Source organism: Aythya ferina (assembly GCF_964211825.1).
Source record: "Aythya ferina genome assembly, chromosome: Z".
Classification (NCBI taxonomy): Eukaryota; Metazoa; Chordata; class Aves; order Anseriformes; family Anatidae; genus Aythya; species Aythya ferina.
Genome location: NC_140299.1, coordinates 497,473 through 516,416, shown reverse-complemented (window position 1 = coordinate 516,416; position 18,944 = coordinate 497,473). Strand labels below are relative to the sequence as shown.

The 18,944-nt window shown below is 46.7% G+C and overlaps 1 protein-coding gene across 8 annotated transcripts in view; it reads left to right on the top strand.

The window, feature by feature from the left end:
* Positions 1-18,944, top strand: part of LOC311426675 (E3 ubiquitin-protein ligase NEDD4-like) — a 141,958-nt gene that overhangs the window by 16,951 nt on the left and 106,063 nt on the right. For 2 of the 8 annotated variants that reach the window (XM_084503209.1, XM_084503207.1), the window contains exon 1: positions 14,816-14,927. The exons of 5 other annotated variants lie outside the window; for them this stretch is intronic. The gene's annotated coding sequence lies outside the window, so the exon portion shown is untranslated. Of the gene's footprint in view, positions 1-8,435; positions 8,545-14,815; positions 14,928-18,944 lie in introns of those variants that run through there. One more of the 8 variants, XM_084503208.1, reaches the window with a different exon arrangement.

The following is an 18,944-nucleotide window of genomic DNA, read 5'->3' as shown; positions in this document are numbered from 1 at the left end:
TGGAACATGCTTCCCGTTTTATTGATGCTAAAGAGACTACTGATTTAGAAAAACGAAGAATTTTCCAGGAAAGACGTGGTCATTGGTAAGTGGGTGCAGGAAATGAACTGCGGTATGTGATTGCCTTAGAAAAGCTTTTTTTACATTGAGATATTTCCCCCTTCCTTCCCCTAATATTTCATAAATATTCAGTATTTCATATTTCAGCTGAAAGGTGCATTAAAAGCAGGAAGTATGTGAAAGCACAGACAGGGTACATCGTGGTTTTTAGTTTGTTTTTCAGTTTTCTGTCTTCACTCGTAGGTTTTGAGGAAGGCTGCATGAGGAAAGAATGGGATGGGCATGGCACTATTTCTGAGAGCTAAAATTCTTGAGGAGATATTTCTGCATCCATCAGCTGAAAATACTCATTCAGGTGTTCTCGTCTGGTAATAGTAGCTAATGAGGTAGTAGGCTTTGCATGCCAATAAAACAGTCTTAAACTGAAAGAGGGCAGATTTAGCTTAGATGTTAGAAGGAAATTCATCACTCAGAGGGTGGTGAGGCACTGAGCAGGCTGCCCACAGCATCCAACCTGGCAGGGTTGGATGGGGCTTTGGGCAGCCTGGGCTGCTGGGAGGTGTCCCTGCCCGTGGCAGGGTTGGAGCGGGGTGGTCTGTAAGGTCCTTCCCAGCACGAGCCATTCTCTGGTTCTAGGAAAACCAAAAAGCACTCACCCTTTTGCATTCAAGCAATGACTTGGGGAAGACTGCCTGTGAGGTTCTCCTATGTATTTCAGCTGATTTACGTTTAGTGAGAGTTCTTTTGGCCATGCTGCTGCTGGAACAGAGCTTGATCTAGTTGGAAAATTACTGGGCTGGCTAAAAAGCCGCCATGCGTCTTCATTAGAGATAATTAAAACGAAACAAGACAAGGTTGTTGCAAAAGGTTGCAGACTTAGTGATTAATGTTAATTTCTCACTCTTATTTACTACCTTGCATCTTTGGCAGCCTGCCTGTTGTGCTGTGCCTCTTCTGTGTTAGTCACCTTCCCATCCCATGTTGGTTTCTTGCTCTGGGGGAGGAACCCGTACGTTTCCTCTCCAGCACTGTTTTCTCCAGCCTGCTGGTTCTGTCCTGCCCTGCAGCGTCACCCGGAGTTCAGCAGCTTGACTAGGTATCGAGAAGTCTTTTTTTTTTTTTTTTTTTTTTTTCTATTAAAATTATTAGGAATAGAGAATAAATATCTCCGAATGATCCCTGCTTCAAAGAGCTGCTGTTAGGCAGTCTGCCTCTCTAGGCCAGCGACTTTTAGGCTCCCCCTTGTAGCTGAGCCTCCTTGATGAAGCTGGCCATGATCTGTGCCATGCAATCAGCCGTTCCCTGCCCAGGGCTGGGGCTGTTCCTGCTCTCTGCAGCATGTGTTGGAAAGCGAATCCAGATCCAGCAGAGATCAGGCAGTCGTGGGCACCAGGCTGGTACCTCGGGGTAGGAATTACCGCTGGGCACCTGCAAACCTCTGCTGGAGAGCGCGGCTCTGTTGTAGCTGCAACCTCCTCCTCCCCACAACAGTGGGGTGAAGACTGTAGATTTTTGGATAGGTGAAGCTTGCCTATTTACAAAACACTTGCTAGTTTGTGTTCAACAAACCTTTAAAACAAATTTCTTCTTCTTACACGTGCAGTAAGAATGTGTGGTGCAGCTTTGTGCTGAGAAGCTGAAGTATCACGTTACGGCGGTGTCTTTTCAGACTGCAGTAGATTAATCTGATCTGACCCGACCCCTTCCCTTCCATCAGCTGTAGTGACCATGAGTAGCAAACCCCCGTCAGCTCAGAGAATTGAACTGACATCAAATGAATCTCCTATTGGGCTTGTCTGTGAAATCTGCCTGCTGATCGGACTTGCTCTGTGGCGGTGCGGGTGGTAGACCAGACGTAAGGACGACAGTGGGAATGTGTGGAGCCGTGAGCTCCATCCAACCCAGCCCGCTCTGTGGTTGTGTGAAACATTGGTACTCCCTGCAGCTCATCCCCTAGGCAGAGGAATACTTCTGTCAGTCTTGGCCTGCAAAAGGACAACATCAGCTGAATTTCTGCGTGATGCTTTGTGGGTTTTGTGCAAAAGCCAAGAATTTGAGGGAGTTCGGATACTTAATTGAATTTTCTTGGTCGTGGCTTTTGAGTTGTACCTGATATTCACTGGGTAACTTGCATGCAGAGGGGGAGAGTTTTCAAGTGAGCAGCGGCGCTCCCGCTGGAGCTCCCTGCAGAGCCTGGGAAGAAGGCAGAGCCCAGGCGGCTCCGGGGGCAGGCTGTGGTGTGGCTGTGCAGCTCTCGGTGCTCCCCACTAAATGCTCTGCCCCTGTGAGGAAGCTTTCGCTTTGGAGTTTTTGTTGTCCAGGCTGTATTGGTGGGGAACAGGGAACCTACCGGGATTGTACAGCGGTTCTGGGAGGCTTCTCCCTTTCTGCTTGATAAATTGATCGCAGCACGGCAACCCTCATTTTCATTTTGTGTTTTGGTGATTTACTGGGCTGTCTGAGGTCTTAAACGAAATGGTTTACCCTGGTGTTGCACACTAGCCACTGTCTGAACACTTTTAAGAAATCCTTTTAGCTCCTTGTAGTGTTTCGTGATGGCACCTCTGACAGTATTTGAGCTGTACTCAAATTTATGGCTCTAGTTCTGATCTAGGGTGGTGTGGGGTATTTTTTGGGGTAACTTGCATATTCCTGGATTTTGGGGTTCCTTTGAGCAACCACTTTGAGCTGCTTTTAGTGAGCTTTGAGCAAGTGTGGCAGTGCGGAGAGCAGAGCTGAAGGAGTCGCCTTGTTTTGTTCACCTCCTGGCACTGCTGGGGCTTGGCAGCTCCACTTGACTCCTCTCCTAACACTTCTGGTGGTGTAAGTTCCTTACCAGCAGTTGCATTTTCTGAAGCTGTTACCTAGCCTTGTGGGCAGGTTCTCCTATATTTAGTACGAGCAACTGCAATATAACATAGCGTGCTGGCCAGTAGCATTGCGTAATATGCCGAAGCCTAGATATTGTTTTAAAACTCAACATCTATTGGAGCAGAAGCCTGTTAAAGGACACAGTTCTCTGTGGGGTTGGATTTTGGTATCTCTGCAGCAGTTCCTCGCTAGTCTCCTCCCTTTGCTTTTGGTGCAGCCACAGTAATTACAAAAGCAAACAAAAACCCAAAGCAAAAATTTCTTTTTTTGTATATCTTGTTACTTCTGCAAGGGGATGTAACTTTATTTAACCTGTCTGAAGGAAACTGAGTTCCTCAGGCTGCTTCTGTTAATTTGTATTATCCTGAGTAACCTTCACCATTGTACGTAGTTCACTATAAGATTAATTTGATGTCTTGGAGGAACAGATAAGACAAAAATCAGCCAGCAGGTGAGGGGAGGCGATCCTTCCCCTGCCCAGCACCAGTGTGGGTGCACCTGGAAGCTGGGCCCCCTTCTGGGCACCCCGGTACAGGAGACATGGAGATGGGGAGGGAGCCCAGCGTGGGGCTTGGGGCCGCGGGGATGCTGGAGGGCCTGGAGCCATCAGCCTGCAGGAGGGGAGTTTCGGGGATCTCGTCCATGTCCCTAAACACCTGCAGGGAGGCGTGGAGAGGACGGATCCAGGCTCTTTGTGGTGATGCCCATGGCTGGTGCAGAGGCAGGGCCAATTGCATACTTTTGGAACTTGATCTGGTTGTGGTGAAGGAATTACTGCTTCTACCTGCTCGTCACCTCTCTGTATTGCATTGCTAACGCCGCAGAAAATGGGGTAGAGGCTGTTCCTGGGCTTTGTGACTTGGCTAAGAAATTTTGAATTGCTGTGCCCTCTGCTCCCTCCTTTTTCTGCTTCATCCAAGAACATGCATCTGTGTTTCTCTGGGACCGGGTCCTGCTCTGATATGATGAATGACTGACCTTATTACACATCTTCTGCAATACATCGGTTTCAATGTGGCTTTTGTTCGGTGCGTTGAGCTGCATTCTGCATCCAGAATGCCTGGCAGAACACAAAGTCCGGCCTTTGTTTGGGATAATGAGTGTTGAATGTTTTAATGAGTGTTTCTTAGTCTAGTCAGTGTCAAGTACCATTTTAGGAACAAGTGACTGAGCTAACCTCTGAGCTTTGTCCAGCAACAATCCATTTATTTATAGGATTTCACAAACTTATGGAGTTCCCTATCAGCCAGTAACACAGTTGAAAATAAGGCCCCTCACCAAACCTTCCACCCTCAACACATATGTAGAAATTATTTACAGAAAACTAAAAATCTCTGTGTCAAAGGGAAAAAAAAATATATCTCATTAAAAAAGAAAAATATCAACCTGCCTTGCCAGTTAATGGCATTTCTGATACGAGGGCAGCTCCCAGCACATCCCGCTGCCTCGGGACTGGGTGCGTTGTTCACCTGTCTGAAAGCAAGGCGTGGGTTGAAATGCCGCTAACCCACAGGAGCTGTCCTGTAGGCAGGTACCTGCTGGCACGGCTTAGCCGTTGGATAAGTGAATCTTAAAAATAGGAAACTGGGTAAGTGTTTTACAGGCATTCTGCTACCAAGCAGGAATCCTGGATTTTTTCCGAAAGCCTGTTGGTTTGCTCGTGATGGTATTACCAAAATTGATGGCAACTGTGCACATTAACTCGGGGTGCCTTTGGCTTTTTTCAGCAGTGATCCTATGTCCTTTCAGTAAGGAAGGTGGTAACTGCTGTTCTTTCTGTAAAGTAGCTTAAATTCACATATGCATAGGAAATAACTTGTCCAGCTAAATTACTTAAATTTATTTTCCTGCATCCATCATGTTTGTGCTAGTACGCTTTTTGACTACTGCAGGTTTTGCACATCATCTTAATTCTGGTCCGTGCCTCCAGCTGCTCGCAGGGCATGCCAGGGGCATCCCGGGGAAGCTTCCTTGGAGAGCTTTGCTCTCCTTCCCATCTCAGAGCCTGTGGCTGCTCGCTGCCAGCTTCCTGAGCCCAGCCCATTACACCTGCACTGATAAACGCAAGGTTTTCTCATCTTCTAGGAGACGGCAGTCTAACTGAGAGCTTTCTAGCCCTGGAGTATAGCTTTGAATTGCAAATATTCTTTGCCACCACCAAAAGTTAAAAAATCCTTGTCAGAGGGCTGCCGTGTTTTTCCAAGTGAGTAGGAGAGGAGTGGGAGAGGTGGAGGAGCTATCAGGAGAAGAGCATCTCCTGCGGGATGAGCAAGGTGTTTCGTGCGCAGCGTGGTTCATTGCACAGCACGTTCCCAAATTCTCTTCCGATCCCTGCTTCCTGGATACAACGCTCCATATGGTGGGTGAGTGGACAGTGCCTCCACGTTTGGAGTGGACATCACCCCAAATCTGATCGCTGTAGATCTTCAGTCAGAATAAGCCTTCTGGGGAGAAGGTGTAATCCTGAGTGAGCCGGTGCGCTGTCTGTGCGCCCGCACATTGTGTCTTTGCCTTTGCAGAGGCTGTGGAGAGCTTTGTTCTGATCTTCAGAGGGGTGAATTTTTGTAGTCATGACTAAGCGTGCAGTTACATCTGCCTTCATAGGTACAGGTCGTAGCAGCCAAGGAGCTAAAAAGTGAGCAATTCGTGAGTTGGCAGCAGACCCTGCCTGCGATTTGGACCTCGGCTGCCAGATGAGATGCTCTTTTGGAGGCACCCTCCTTTTTCCCATCCTCCTAGGCTCCGGGTGCCAAGAAATGCATTTTTATAATGGCCTGAGGAGAAAGCTGGTGGTTAAAGCAGTTTCAGAAGGAGCACACGCTGCAGTGAAGATGACAAAGCAGATGGCTGAAGTTCTCCAGAGTGAGCTTTCCCATGCCCCCACTCACCGAGGAGCTGGCTGTGCACAGCTCCCCGCTTTCAGCCACACCTGCGTGCTGAATGGGAACAGCATCTCAGAGAATCGCTGAGGCTGGAAAAGACCTCCAAAATCATCTGGTCCAACCATTCCCCTACCATCACCCATGTCCCTAAGCACCACGTCCAACCTTTACTTGAACACCCCCAGGGATGGTGACTTCACCTTCCTGGCAACCCATCCCAATGCCTGACTGCTCTTTCCGAGAAGAAATGTCTCCTCGTTTCCAACCTGAACCTCTCCTGAAGGGAGCTGTAGGTGGAGATTTCAGCTTGCTGCTCTTCCCAAATGCAGTGCAAACATCTTGGAAGAATAAAACCAGGATACAAAAGCCTGAGAATTAGGCTTCTATGGTTAGAGTGCATCCCTTCAGTGGATCCACCAGCTTGGTGTAGGTGCTGGCTTTTCTTCTGCTAATCTGGACAGAGACTGTAAAGAGGAATTTGTCCCCCAAGCCCAGAAATGCCTGGGGAGCAGAGCTAGCAGCTGCATTTGCCCTTAAGGACAAGGCGGAGGTACTGCTGGGGGATAAAACTTGGTATTTAAAACAAAAACAACAGCAACAAAAAACTTGAAGACGGAGAAGAGGCCAAAGGAATGAGCTGCTGGGTTGACTGACAGCAGTGCTCATTGAAATGTTAATGTGTTTGAAAGAGTTCCTTCACCAGGGAAGACTGGAAACTCTTACAGTAACATTAATTATTAACTTCAGTTGAGAGCTGCAAGATCTAATTTCATTTCTTGCTGGATAATAGGATGATTCATGCAAGGAAACAAACTGTTAGAAAATGGAGTCTTTCTGTGAAAATTGGCATTCCTGCTCTCTGCTCTAGGCTGAAGTCTGCTTCAGTTGAGCTATTGCAGTGCTTCAAAAAAGTGACGGGAAAGGATCAGGCTGCGCTCAGACATCAGGCTGTCGATGTCTCCCAGGTCCTGGGGTCCATCCGTGGCCTCTGTCTCTCTCTGTATCCCCCGGCCCCCAGCGGACACCCAGCCGTGCTGCCTCGCTTTACCCCCAGAAAGCTGAGGGGCAGAGCAGGAGGACGAGCAGCACCAGCATGATGAGCAGGTGATGGGGCCGGGGCTGTGATATAGCTGTACTGAATGTGTCGGCCACTCAAGGGGCATGGATACGTGCTGGCCACTGACCAGGTTCAGTCTGGGGGTGCTGAAGCTCGTGGTGTCTCTGCAGCAGCTCCCGGTCCTGCCTCAGGCCTCGCAGAGAGCAGAAATGTCTGTGCTGGTCCACCTTGCTCGCGGCATGCGTGTGTTCGGCAGGGATCACAGCCAGTTCTTGCTGTCGCTGCACACCATCTTGAAGCAATCTGTTCCAGTCCTCCTGTCTAGGACACTGTGGGCTGTTCCACAGACCCTCTGCAGGAGCTGCTGCCAGAATCAGCGGTGGTGAGAGCCCCGTGCTGGAGGCAAGGGGTGCCTGGGGAGCGGCTGGCCAGCATCAGCACAGGTCGTTTGGGGCCGTCTCCATCCCAGCTTTGCCCATCTCCTGTGCTGAAGGCCCTGCAGCCCCTCCAAGCCTCTCTCCAGTCCTTAACCACCTGGTGGCATGGAAAGCCTGTCCTGTTCAGCATGAATTTCTCTGGTGTTAACTTGAGATGGTCGCTCCTTGGCCTTTTGCTGCCCGCTCTGAGAAGGGGTCGGCTGCGCTGTCCCTGTGGGGGGCTGTGGGGTGGGCAGCAGTTGCCCCCCCTTGGCCTTCTGCAGGCTGAGCGAGCCCAGCGCAGCCCCTCCTGGGTGCTCCTCGCTCCAGACCCTGCGCCATCGGGGCAGCCTCCAGTCGGGTCCTGCCCCCCGGTTCTGCAAGCAAGCTGGGAAGCGCAGGGACTCCTCGCAGTTGATCACCTTCCCCACCTCCTTGCAGGATAAACCTCCACCATCCTGCAGCCAGGGCTGCCGCTGGCCTTGCCATCAGCGGGGGGCTCCTGGCCCTGGGGACGAGGTCCTGCACAGAGCCTCCCCCGCAGGGCTCCCTGGGTGTGTGGATGCGGTGTGCTGTGCGTCACCTGCATCACAGGTGCCAGGGGCTCTTAGGCTGATGAAATAGGTTTGTGTGCCTGTCTGCTACAAGGTTTATTTTTAATTTACCTTTTTTTTTTTTTTTTTTTAATATGTATGACAGAACAGTGCAGATCTGCTCACAGGGAATCAACTGGTATTTCGGTAGTGATCACACCTCTCAGAAATCCTTGGGACCCCTTCTAATGCACATTTTAAGATGGCTTTGAAGGTTAAACTTAAAGTGCACAATAAGCTTGGGTCATCGTTGTGCAGAAGATGAAAGTAAGGTGTGTGCTTGGTAATCCATTGATTTTTAAAGAGTCCTAAGTGTCATCACCTGTGTGTGACTGGAAAGGTGAGGCCTCACACCTGCCTTTTTTAATTATGGGGCTGACGAGGTGGCCTCTTCCCCTTCTCCTGCCCCTGGGGTTGTTGTCCCCACTCCTTAGTTCTGGAGTGGGGGCATGGAATGGCAGCTGCGTTTGAGAGTTGGCTTCAGCTCTTGGTGCAGGGCTCTCAAAATGTTGAGACCAGAAGCTTGAATCTGGTCTGTTTTTAATCTTCATAACAGCTTTTGCAAGAACGTGGAAGAAGACAGTTTAATGCTGTGCAAAAACATTAAGAAGAAACGCAAGAGGAAAACTTGATTAAGGAGGAGGATACAGAATAGAGGAGTTCTTGTGAGTATTTTAGTCAGATCAGTAGCTAATGTTAATGGACTTGAAAAAGGAATTGTTTGCCAGGGAAGCCTGTGGAAGCTGCTATTGCTGCCACCTAAGCAAACTGTGGGTTTCATTCTTACAGTGAGAGTAACCACATCGCATCAGACATCTTCGTGTCTGTTTTGCTTTTGAGCAGAAGTTATGGGGTGTTTGTTTAAAAACAAAAACCACAATACGTACACTGAGAGGTAAATCTTTGGGTCATCTGTGGCTTTACTTTTTCAAGTTTTTGTTGTTGTTCCTTCAAAGTGTTTTTAAAATATTTTAGCTAGAAGGCTTTCTTAAGTAACAGTATTTGGAACCATTTCAATGGATGCAGCCTGTAATGAATTATAAAAAACACTTTTGCAAACTACACCAAGATTTGATGAGCAAGACCTTAAAACAGATCCTGATAATATTACGTTAAACCAATGCACTTGGACAAACCATATTCAACATGAAGGGCAGAATATTTGTTTTCCAACAGAAATCTTTTAAAAACCCCAGCAAGCCCATATTTTTTTCTCATGTTTTTATATTAATACAGTGGCTGAATGGAAGTTGGATAACAGCTCTAAAATAAATGCAAATGCTTATCATTTTTTTTAATGTTATACATGTATATGCCTCTGTTAATTACCAGATTTCTGCTGATGTTCTTATCCCTCCTCCCTAGAAAATGAATCGTTGTCTTTCTATTGTGGTAGAATATACAGTAATTAGCATCATGTTCATTTAGCCATGTAAATGTAGAGAATACCTGCTACGCTCCAGTCATTGAACAGCAAAGAAATTGGTGGAGCTCTGAGATGCATGAAGCTAGCTCTCAATCAAATTCTGGGATTATAGCCTATGTTTCATCCTTTTTACTTCTACAGTTTATCAGACTTGCTACAAACCAAGTTTCAAACAAGATCTTTTTGTAGTAAATGAATGCACCGAGCACTGAAATTGTAGAATAAGGTTTAGTGCCAGCGAAGTTCACTAATTTTTCCAGAACTGCTCTTAGAGCATTTTGGATTTGGTAGCACTGTATGTTGCTCTTTAACATTTTGACTTGTTTCTCTTCTGCAGCTCAAACCAGGATGAATTAAGATTACATCATGTTAGACCTAACTGAATTTACCATCCTCTTTGTTAAGCAACAGTCTTCTATGGTTTTGTTCTCTTAGTATTCCTAAAATCGCTACTGCATGATGTGTTTGAATTACAAGAGATGTAATAATCCAGCGTTAATACTTTATAATTGGAAGGTGTAATTATTAACATTGCAATCGTACTTGATTTTTGGTTTGAGCAGAAGAGAATAATCAAACTCCTTCAAAACTTAGAGTTCTTTGTCTTTACTTTCTTTGTTCGCAATAGTTTTTTCCTTCCTCTTGGTGTAAACTGTGCGTGGAATCAGTCCAGCTGATGCATTTCATCTGCAGTATTTCTCTTGTGCATCTCTACAGAAGTCTTTTGAAAGCAATGCTTTTAATTTTTGCATTCCGCTGTACCAAGATGAAATGTGTTGTGTGCTAAAGCAGTGTTAGATCTTCAGAACAACAGATCCTAAAAGTGACTAATACCCCTTCACAACTATTTTGAAAATGTGCTTGATAAAATCTTTTTTTGAGGTTGAAGTGCTGCAGTACAAAGGTGTCCTTTTAGGGATATTTAAGGTTTTGGCAATGTCACTGGTATTTTCTTGTCACTTTGTGTAGGTCTTCTGTTATCAATGCTTTTCAGCAAAGCCTATTTAAGAAATTCCTTGTCCTGTTCCTCATCTGCCCTGCAGTTCGTTGTCTGCATGAAACAGAGAGTCATGTGGCAGCTTTGGTCTGTGGGCACATACGGTTAAATAGATCACTGACGTTATCTCGGTTAGAAATAAGCCTCCAATTACAGTTTATTGTTGGAATTACATTTTTATTGAACGCATGTCCTGTCATTAAACAATGCAGCAGCAATAAAGCTGACTGTTTATGGTCTAAAATCTTTAAATATCTAACAAGAATATAGATTGTGGTTACACAAACATGCTTGCGTGAGCAGTCAGCAACCAGTTGGGCTACTGGAATGAAGTACATCTAAACCTCCCCCATTTGGTATGGGATCTTCTCTTGTGCACTTGGTGTGCATAGCCAGCCTTTTGAACCTGCTTTAGAGATTTGTGCCTTTAAAAATCTAAACTGACCAACGCCATGCTTCTCAATGTGTGTGTTCTGTGTATAGAACTAAGACAGCAGTGTTTGTTACCTAGAACCATTTCCTTAGCTTTTCACGGAGGAACTGTGAGTATTAATCTAGGTCATGATGATGATCAGTGCTGGCTTTTTTAATTACAGCTGGCAATGCCCTCAGTATTTAAAGAAAGAAGGTATCAGAATTTTGATAAAACTTGCTTTAAACAAATGTTTTTTAGATTATATACGTAGGAAGCAGTTGCCACTCTGAAATAAAGACCTTGAAGTTCTTTGTGCGTGAGGCCAGCACGTGTGCGGAGCGGGAGGAAGGCCTGGTGTTTTCCCTCCTGGCGCCCTGTGGGATGGCGGCCGGCCAGTTCGAGGCTGGGCACTCGCTCTGTGTTTGGGGAGCTGCTAAGAATTATTTTCGTGCTATCATAGGAAACAATAAAAGCTGTAAAGGTGCCCTTTGAAGTGTGTGAAGTGGCAGGAATAAAAGACAGGCCCATAACGAGCACGGCCCCAGCTTCTTCAGGTATTAGCTCAGCTCTGAGCGGTCTGTTGGGGCCAGCGGGCAGTGGCACTGAGGCTACCGGAGGCCGGCAACCAGCGGAGCACCCCAGGGCCCAGTCCCAGGCCCAGTCCTGTCCAGCACCACCACTAACCGCCTGGACGGTTAGTGCCACGGCGTGTTAGCCCCCGTTGGTTTGCGTCTGGCAGCAACTTCTTAGTGCGAGCTGTTAGCTGGGGGTCGGGGCTGTTCTTCGTAAAATTGGTGGGCGTTCAGCAGCGCCTTGGATTTTTGCGTTCCTCTTTTGACTAGTAAGTTTTGAAGTACTGCTCTCTGTATGCTGTAAGTACTAGATCTGTCCGGACATTGACCCGGGGATAATGAATATCTGAAATTAAAGCAGCTGGCCTTGTTTTACTCACCATGGTTGGCAAAGCTTTTACGAGTGTCAGGGCCGGTGTAATGCAATCATCCTACTTGTAAAGAGCACCATTCCTTTATTTTATGGTAGTTCATGCTTAAAGGGCTATTTTTGCATGCCAGAAATAGATGTTTGTTGAATAAAAGCTTAAAGTTTTAAAGAATCAGCTGAATTTCTGTATCCCCCAAGGAAAACCACCACCACCAGCAATAAAGCCTTACTGACAGATTTTACTGTAGGAAATTGCTGTTTATTCTTGCAGTAAATATTCTATCTGGATGCAGAACATGTTGGTGCTGACATCTGATGCAAGATTTTTCAAATTTTTTTCCCTCTTAAAACTGAAGTCCATTTAGGGGAGTCACTTTCAGGTCACCGACTTCTGCAGATGTCCTGCTGACTCCTAGTCACTGCTTTGTACGTGGTTTTTAATAGCAACGTGTCACAACTGCTTTTTAGGTTTCTTTGCTACCACCAATTAAATAGGTCTCTTGGCTTGTCCAGAGAAAAGCAGATGGAGGCTTCTTTCAGGAAGAGAAATTCCCATGCTGAAAATCCGCCATATCCAGATGATTCAGTAAACATCCCCTCCTTTCTCCCGCTGCACTGCATTTTTACCTCCCTCGTGGGTGCCCGTTACACAGCGATGCGATTTCAGCAGAGGTGAGTGGTGGCTGCGCTTTCTGCACAGGGGTTGCTGCTGCCAGCTTCTCGGGGCAGCCCCGGTCATGCAGCTGGAGCAGTAAGGCTGAGCGTGGAGCTGGGCACAGGAGGCGTACAGACCAAGGAGCCAGGCAGGTGAACCGCAGGTAGCAGCGGGCCCCGACACCATCAGGAGCTGAGGAGGGAGGGAGGCAGCGAGGAATCAGCACCCCTTGGGCCAAGGCTGTCTGAGGGAGGCCAGTCAGCCTGGCTGCCCAGCCTGGCTCCTCTGGGTGCTCCCTGAGCTGGGGAACTCAGGGAGCTCCTCTGGGTGCTCCCTGATCTGCGGAAGGGGGGGCAGCAGCCTCTGGTGGTGGTAAAAACTGGAAAGAAAGCTATTGGGTAGGAATTGTTTCCCTTTGCTGGCACAGCTGGGCTTAGAAGACGTTTGCACAGCCTGTGTGAGCCTGCTGGAGAGTTTGCTGAATTACCTGGTGCGGAAAACACTGTGTTGGTTAGAAGAATTCCTCTAGTGAGTGATATAAATAGATCTAAGCGTTAAATAAGGAAAATCAGGTCTCATACTGCAGTGCAGCAAGGCCATTCATTTCAAGTTCTGCATTCATGTAGGCATTTCCAAAGACTACAGGTGACCCAGTTCAACGTGCTTGCTGAAATTGCTCAAGTGTATCTGACTGCATGGAGTTAAACTGATTTTTATAGAAATAGATCACCAGGAGCATGTGGTTTCTTGTTTTTTTTTTTTTTTTTTATGTGGTAAAATACCCTGCAAACAAATCTTCATGAGCTCAGTGCTCTGTTTTAGCCTGCTTGTGTTGTTGCTGTCAGAGCATTAGGCTGGCAGATTTGAGTTCTGTTTGCTAATTCTGTCACTGATACGCTTTGATCTGAATACCTTGCTCCCAATGTGTGTATTTTTAACTTGCTCACTTCAGTTTCATCAGTTGTTTTGTCCACGCATAAGGGCAGCACGGTGATACTTCCCTGTTAAGACCAACTTGCGCCTTCCTGAAAATTTGCCTGGTGTTTTTCCCCAGCTGTATCAGTCTAACCAAGGAACATGGGAATATACTTCGCCTCTGAGAGTCCTAAGGCCTAAGAGTAATGCTGTAACTGTTGTTGTGAAACATCTGATGGTTTTCTGTTGCGTAAGCATTAAGGTTCCCACAGTTCCACAAGCTCTGCTGTTCTTGTCCTGCCTACCAGTATTGGCTTCATCAGCTGGGCCTCGACAAGGTATTCAGTAAAGCCTAGTTCGATAACTTTGTAGTGCTCTGGGACATCCAGGGCTTTTTAAGTGTAGCCTGACACAGCCTGCGGTTACACTGCACAACCTTGGCTTTGTGCAAGCTTTCCCCGAGCTGAACGCCCCTTCCTTCCTGCCGGCCCTTCGGGCTCATGGCACAGCAGTGTGGGGAGGTCGCTAAAGTGCACCTTGTTCTGGTCTGGAAAAGAGCAGGTCCCCCTAGGCTCGGGGCTTTGTGGTGTGAGGACAAGCAGGCAGGTGCTGCTAAGCAGTATAGTCCTGCTTTCTGCGGGACAGGAGCTTGGCTCGGGCTTCACTGCCTGCTGCACAGGCAGCCCTCCCCTCAGCCTGGTGGCTTCCTCTGGAGAACCCCAGTCGCACAGCATTCCTTCCTCTGAAAGCTTCTGTTCAATCCCTCCGATTTCAAGATCTGCCGTAGACAAAATATGTTGATCTGTTTTTAAATGTGTTGCCTCATGCAATGTGTGTTAAGAATTCTGCAGGGAAGAAAAAGCAGGACTGCCTTTTCGGGCAATCGGCTGTAATATGGGTTGGTTTAATCCACCAAGAAATCAAAGTAAAAATCAGCATGGCTCTCCTATGATCTAATTTGTCTTCCACATATTCAGTTGCTGAAAGATTTAGGATTATTCTAACACTGTTAGTTTGGCTAAAGAAAATATTCCTTTTTTTTTTTTAAAAAAAAAAGTAGGTTGAAAATATTCTGTTTTGTTTTGAAACTGCAAGTCCTAGTTGACTTTTCACAGTAATGCAGAAAACTAAAGAGCAGTTTGTTTGGGTATTTGTATGTTTTTGTTATGTCCAGCACAGCAGGGGCTTTGTGTGTGTTTTTTTATTATTATTCAGAATAACAAAAGGGCCAAGAGTTTATAAACAAGTTAAAGATTTGTTGTCTTTTCCATTCTGTTACATTTTGCAACACTTTAAGTGCAATAAAAATAAAGAAGACGTGCTCAGTGGATGGAACTGAATTCACAGTCTGGCGTGCAGGTACATTTCCAGTATTATCTGGTTTCTTTCATTCCACTCAGTGGAAATTTACCTCGCTGACTCCTATCTTGGTTTGAAATCAAAAATGTCTGTATACAGAGGGGGAAAAAAAAAACAAACAGCATTTCACCTTAAGCTTTCTTCAGGTGAAACACTAGATTGCTGTCCTTTCACCTTGTTGCCTTGGTGACGGCAATTTATTGCCTCCACCGGAGAAACTTCCGTGTACCGATCGCTGCTGCTCAGGGCGCTCGGAGCCAGCCGGGCCTCGCTGTGCTGTGAGGAACGCCGTCCCCCTGCACGCGGAGATCCCGCACCAAGGAGACGCTGAAGTGCCTGGTGAGTTTGCCTTTCGTTCCCCGCTCCGGCACTGTGTCGGGGTGAGGTCTGAACTGTGCTCCCCAGCTGCTAGGACGGCTGCCTGATTGTGAGGCTTCGGAGTAGACGTGAGGAGGGCTGGGCTGCTGAGGAAATACCTGCTGCACCTCAGGCATTCGTGGCGTGTTTCTGAAAGAAACTTGTCTGGCTTGAGAGATTTGACTTGTAGTTGATTTTATGTGCCTTTCACTAGGTAATTGGGGAGGAACACATTAAATCTTCAGTGCGTCACTTCTCTGGTCTGCGTGGCATCTGTTCAAATACTGGCTTGCATTGACCCAAACTTTGTCTGCCTTTCACACTTGTCTGTTCATTTAAAGAAAAAAAAAAAAAGGAAAAGGCCAGGCTTCTAATTTTATACCCATATTGATTATTATTTCAGTGCTGTTCTCTTAATGTGTGTTCTAATCCTGTGGGATTTTCTGTCCTACAGGAAGCTGAACTCTAGTTTTTCTTTCATCGGGCTGGCTTGCTGTGGATTCCTGTCTGTGTGTGTTCAGAACGTATGAATGCATTTTCCAAAATGTGTTCGGGTTGGCTTTCATAGCACAGCCATCTTGCTTTAGTTGGCGTGGACTGAGTTACCTCTGCTTGGTTATTGTCTGCAGGGGTGGGGAAGGAGCGGGCAGGCCAGGGCACCGTTTACCTGCATTCTTCCCTCGGTGCCGCTGACTTCTCCCTGAACTTCCCAGCTCTGGCGTATTTCATTAATCTAACAGCTGGAGGGATTTTGCTTTTCTTTTTTACATTAACGTTTTAATAGGTCTTACAAATGACTTTGCTTTTCAGAGCACCTGGAGGAAGTGCATTTAATGCAAATTTTAAAATATGAATTGTATATGTAAATGTATGTACACAAAATGTCATGATTCTCTAAGCATACCTGTATTCCTGCCTGTTCTGGGAGGTGTGCAAGCTGTGCTGGAGTCTGTTTGTAGGTTTTGCTGTGTGGTTGGCTTTGTTTTTTGTCACAGGTGGCTGTTTATTGGCTGACTTGCTCCAATCTAAGTCAGCTTCCCTGAAATGGCAAAGTGAATTACAGCTGAGAACCCAGCCTGTGCAAAGAGTATCCTTCAGCAAAGAATAAAAGTATGTAACCTCTGACATTTTCAGGGAGGCGAGAATACATAAACTTCATGTTAATCATTGGACAAAGCAGAAATAAGCATGAATGTGGTTACCCGTGGAACTCCACATTAATACCTAACCAAGCACTTTATGGTGTCCCTGCTGAAGCAGGTTGTGAGGCTAAGGTTAGAGGGGTGAGGGTGGAAAGAGCATAGGCATAAAGAGCTTTGACAAGTGAGGCTTCAAAAGCATTAGCGTGCTACTGCTTAGCTGCTAACAACCCCAGTCCTGAGGCACGGAATTCTAGGAACAAGAAGGGAAAAATGTATTTTAGTCAATGTACTGTGAACAGCCTCGTACTGAGGTCGTCTGTGTCATAGCTGGAGCCAAGCCAGGAGGAAAGCAGTTCCAGTGGGGATGCCACACTGGGCAGGGGTACAGCAATAGAAAGACTCCTTGCTGGGGTGGGCTGAACTCCTCTCCTAAACAGTGAATTTTAAAAAGAAGCTTAGGATATATTCTTCTGAAAATGTATACCACTGAATGCAGTTCAGAGGAAAAGTTGCGAGTGAGGTGTCCGTCTCATCTAGCTGGCTGTTTGTCAGTGGCTAATGCTATTTCCTCCGGACAACGTGGCAATTGTACAGAAGGGGAATACGCTTTAATCTTATCACCAGACAGGCATTTCTTTGATAAATGTTTAGAACTGTGAGTAGCATCAGAAGAGTGCCTCTTAAAATGCCCACTTAGCAAGACTACCAGAAGTGATTTAAAGATGGGTACAGTAGATGAGTTGCTGCTATTAATCACTGTCAGTGTCATAGCTTTTAAATCATCCAAGGACCAGTTCTGTGTGATTACTAAATACAAAATGAAGAGGAAGGAATCCAAGTCAAAAGCTCCCATCCATGGCAATGGAGAAGTGGGGAGAGGAAGGCGGATCTCAGATCTCCCACGTTCCCGTCTGCTTCAGGGCAGATGTCGCTGGAAGCGGTGTGAGCGGGCAGCCAGTGTCAGGGCTGCTTCCTGCTGCCTTGGAGCAGAGCTATGAAAATGCGAAGTAACCTTGGAATGCCAGATCTTAGCTCACTTTGGATAGATTTTTAGGGTGACCCCATGGGGAAATGTGGACCATGTACCATTTCTAGAGTGCTTTTGTGGACTGCTGCCTGTTCCTGGCATGGAATGTCAACTTGAGCAGCAAATGGCTTCTAAATCGCTCAAGACCTCCGGTAAGGACAGGGTTCCTGTTAGGTGGTCTCAGCTTTGCTACTGTCTTCTGTCCTTTACTGTACCCCACCTCCATGGTTCCTGTCTCCTGGTCCTGGGGATGCTGGTAGAACGACGGGGCAAGATCCTAAGTGAGCCAGCTGCTGGCTGCTTGGGTGTGTGGGGAGGGATGGAGGGAGTGTCCCAAGGTTTGTCCTTGGGCCTGACCCCTGGGTTTGGTGGTGACTGCCTCCTCTACTGACTCAGAGGGACGTCAGAGTTGCCAGAAGGTGGAAGTTTGTGTTGGGCAAAACTGCTATGAGAATGTGTCAGATGATTGATTATCTATGAAAGTCTTTCAATCAAGATAGTTAACTGCCAATAAAATCTGCTGGATTTGTGTCTGTCAGTGATGCCTACACAGTTTAAGGTCATCTTTCTGCTTATTGGCATATCGCTTCACATGAAGTTCTTTGTAAGGTTGATCGTTCTCAGCAAGTTAAGATTTGTAAGTGGAGTCAGTATGTTTTATTAGGACCTTTTATTAGAATATATTCATTACACTGATTGCAGTTGTAGTTGGAAAAAGTAGACAAGCTTTTGGGCATAGGTACCTCTTTTCAGATCAACTTTGTTAATCCACTCTGCACGGTCCTGTTTGTGTACCCAACTTGCAAACCAGGGCACCAGCTGTAAGTCCCTCCAAGTGTCCATCAGCCTCGCTGCACACCTACTTTCTCGTGCATAGGATCCCAAGAAGAACCATAGCTCCCCAGTAGGTATATCGCTTCTCCTTGCCCCTCCAAATTTGTGTCCTCACCCAGTTCTGTACTTGTATCTGGGGTTTTCCTGCACACTGAACACAGTCAAGCCGGCCTCTGCAGGATACGTCAGGCTGCGTGCTGGTGTTTGTATACATAACTATTTCCAGGTAGCCCTGGACTTTGCTGCACTGGGTTCCTGACTCAGGGTTTGTACTTTCAGAGCCATCAGTCACACCGTGCAGAGCATAAACAGTGAGCCCAAGAGGTCTTGGCTTCACTGATAAGTGCTCTTGGTTTGTAGTTACCTAGTTGTGGAGTCAGCGTTAAATGTCTTTGTTTCTAAATATTAATCTGGAGACTGTATTCAGATGACATCTAACTCGCTTAAAACATTCTCTGTGCTTCTGCACAAGGACTTAAAAGGGTAGTCAGCGTTTTCTGGGTTTACTGAGTATGGCTGGGTGCTGTAGGCAGAAGTCTCAAATTTCTGGTCTTGGTGCTTGGTTTGTTGGCGCGCTGCTTGTGGGCTGCACTTCCACAAGGTGTTGACCTAGGTTCAGAAAAACCTCAGCAGGAATGGAGTGAACTGGAGGGAGAGCTGTTTAAGTTGGCACTTTCCACTGAAAGAAATGTATGTGTAAACATGCAGGTAATATCAACAAGCCAAAGTGCTCCTTAGCTAAAGATTAGCCCAGGCTCAAAGCTGAGGAGGGATCGCTTCATCTGGGCTTCACATCCCGGACTTTCTGTCTCAGAATTTTTCCATGTGTAGCGATCTTGTCCTGGCTGCTGCGGCATTCATTGTTCCCTGCATTTGCCAGAAACCAAACCAAAACCCCAGTTTTCTTTTTCTTGCCCAGCCTTTCAGAGAAGGGGGAGTGGAAACCTGTCAGGTAGCTGACGGTGTTTCAAGTCTCCCGTTGTGCCTAGCTAAGCA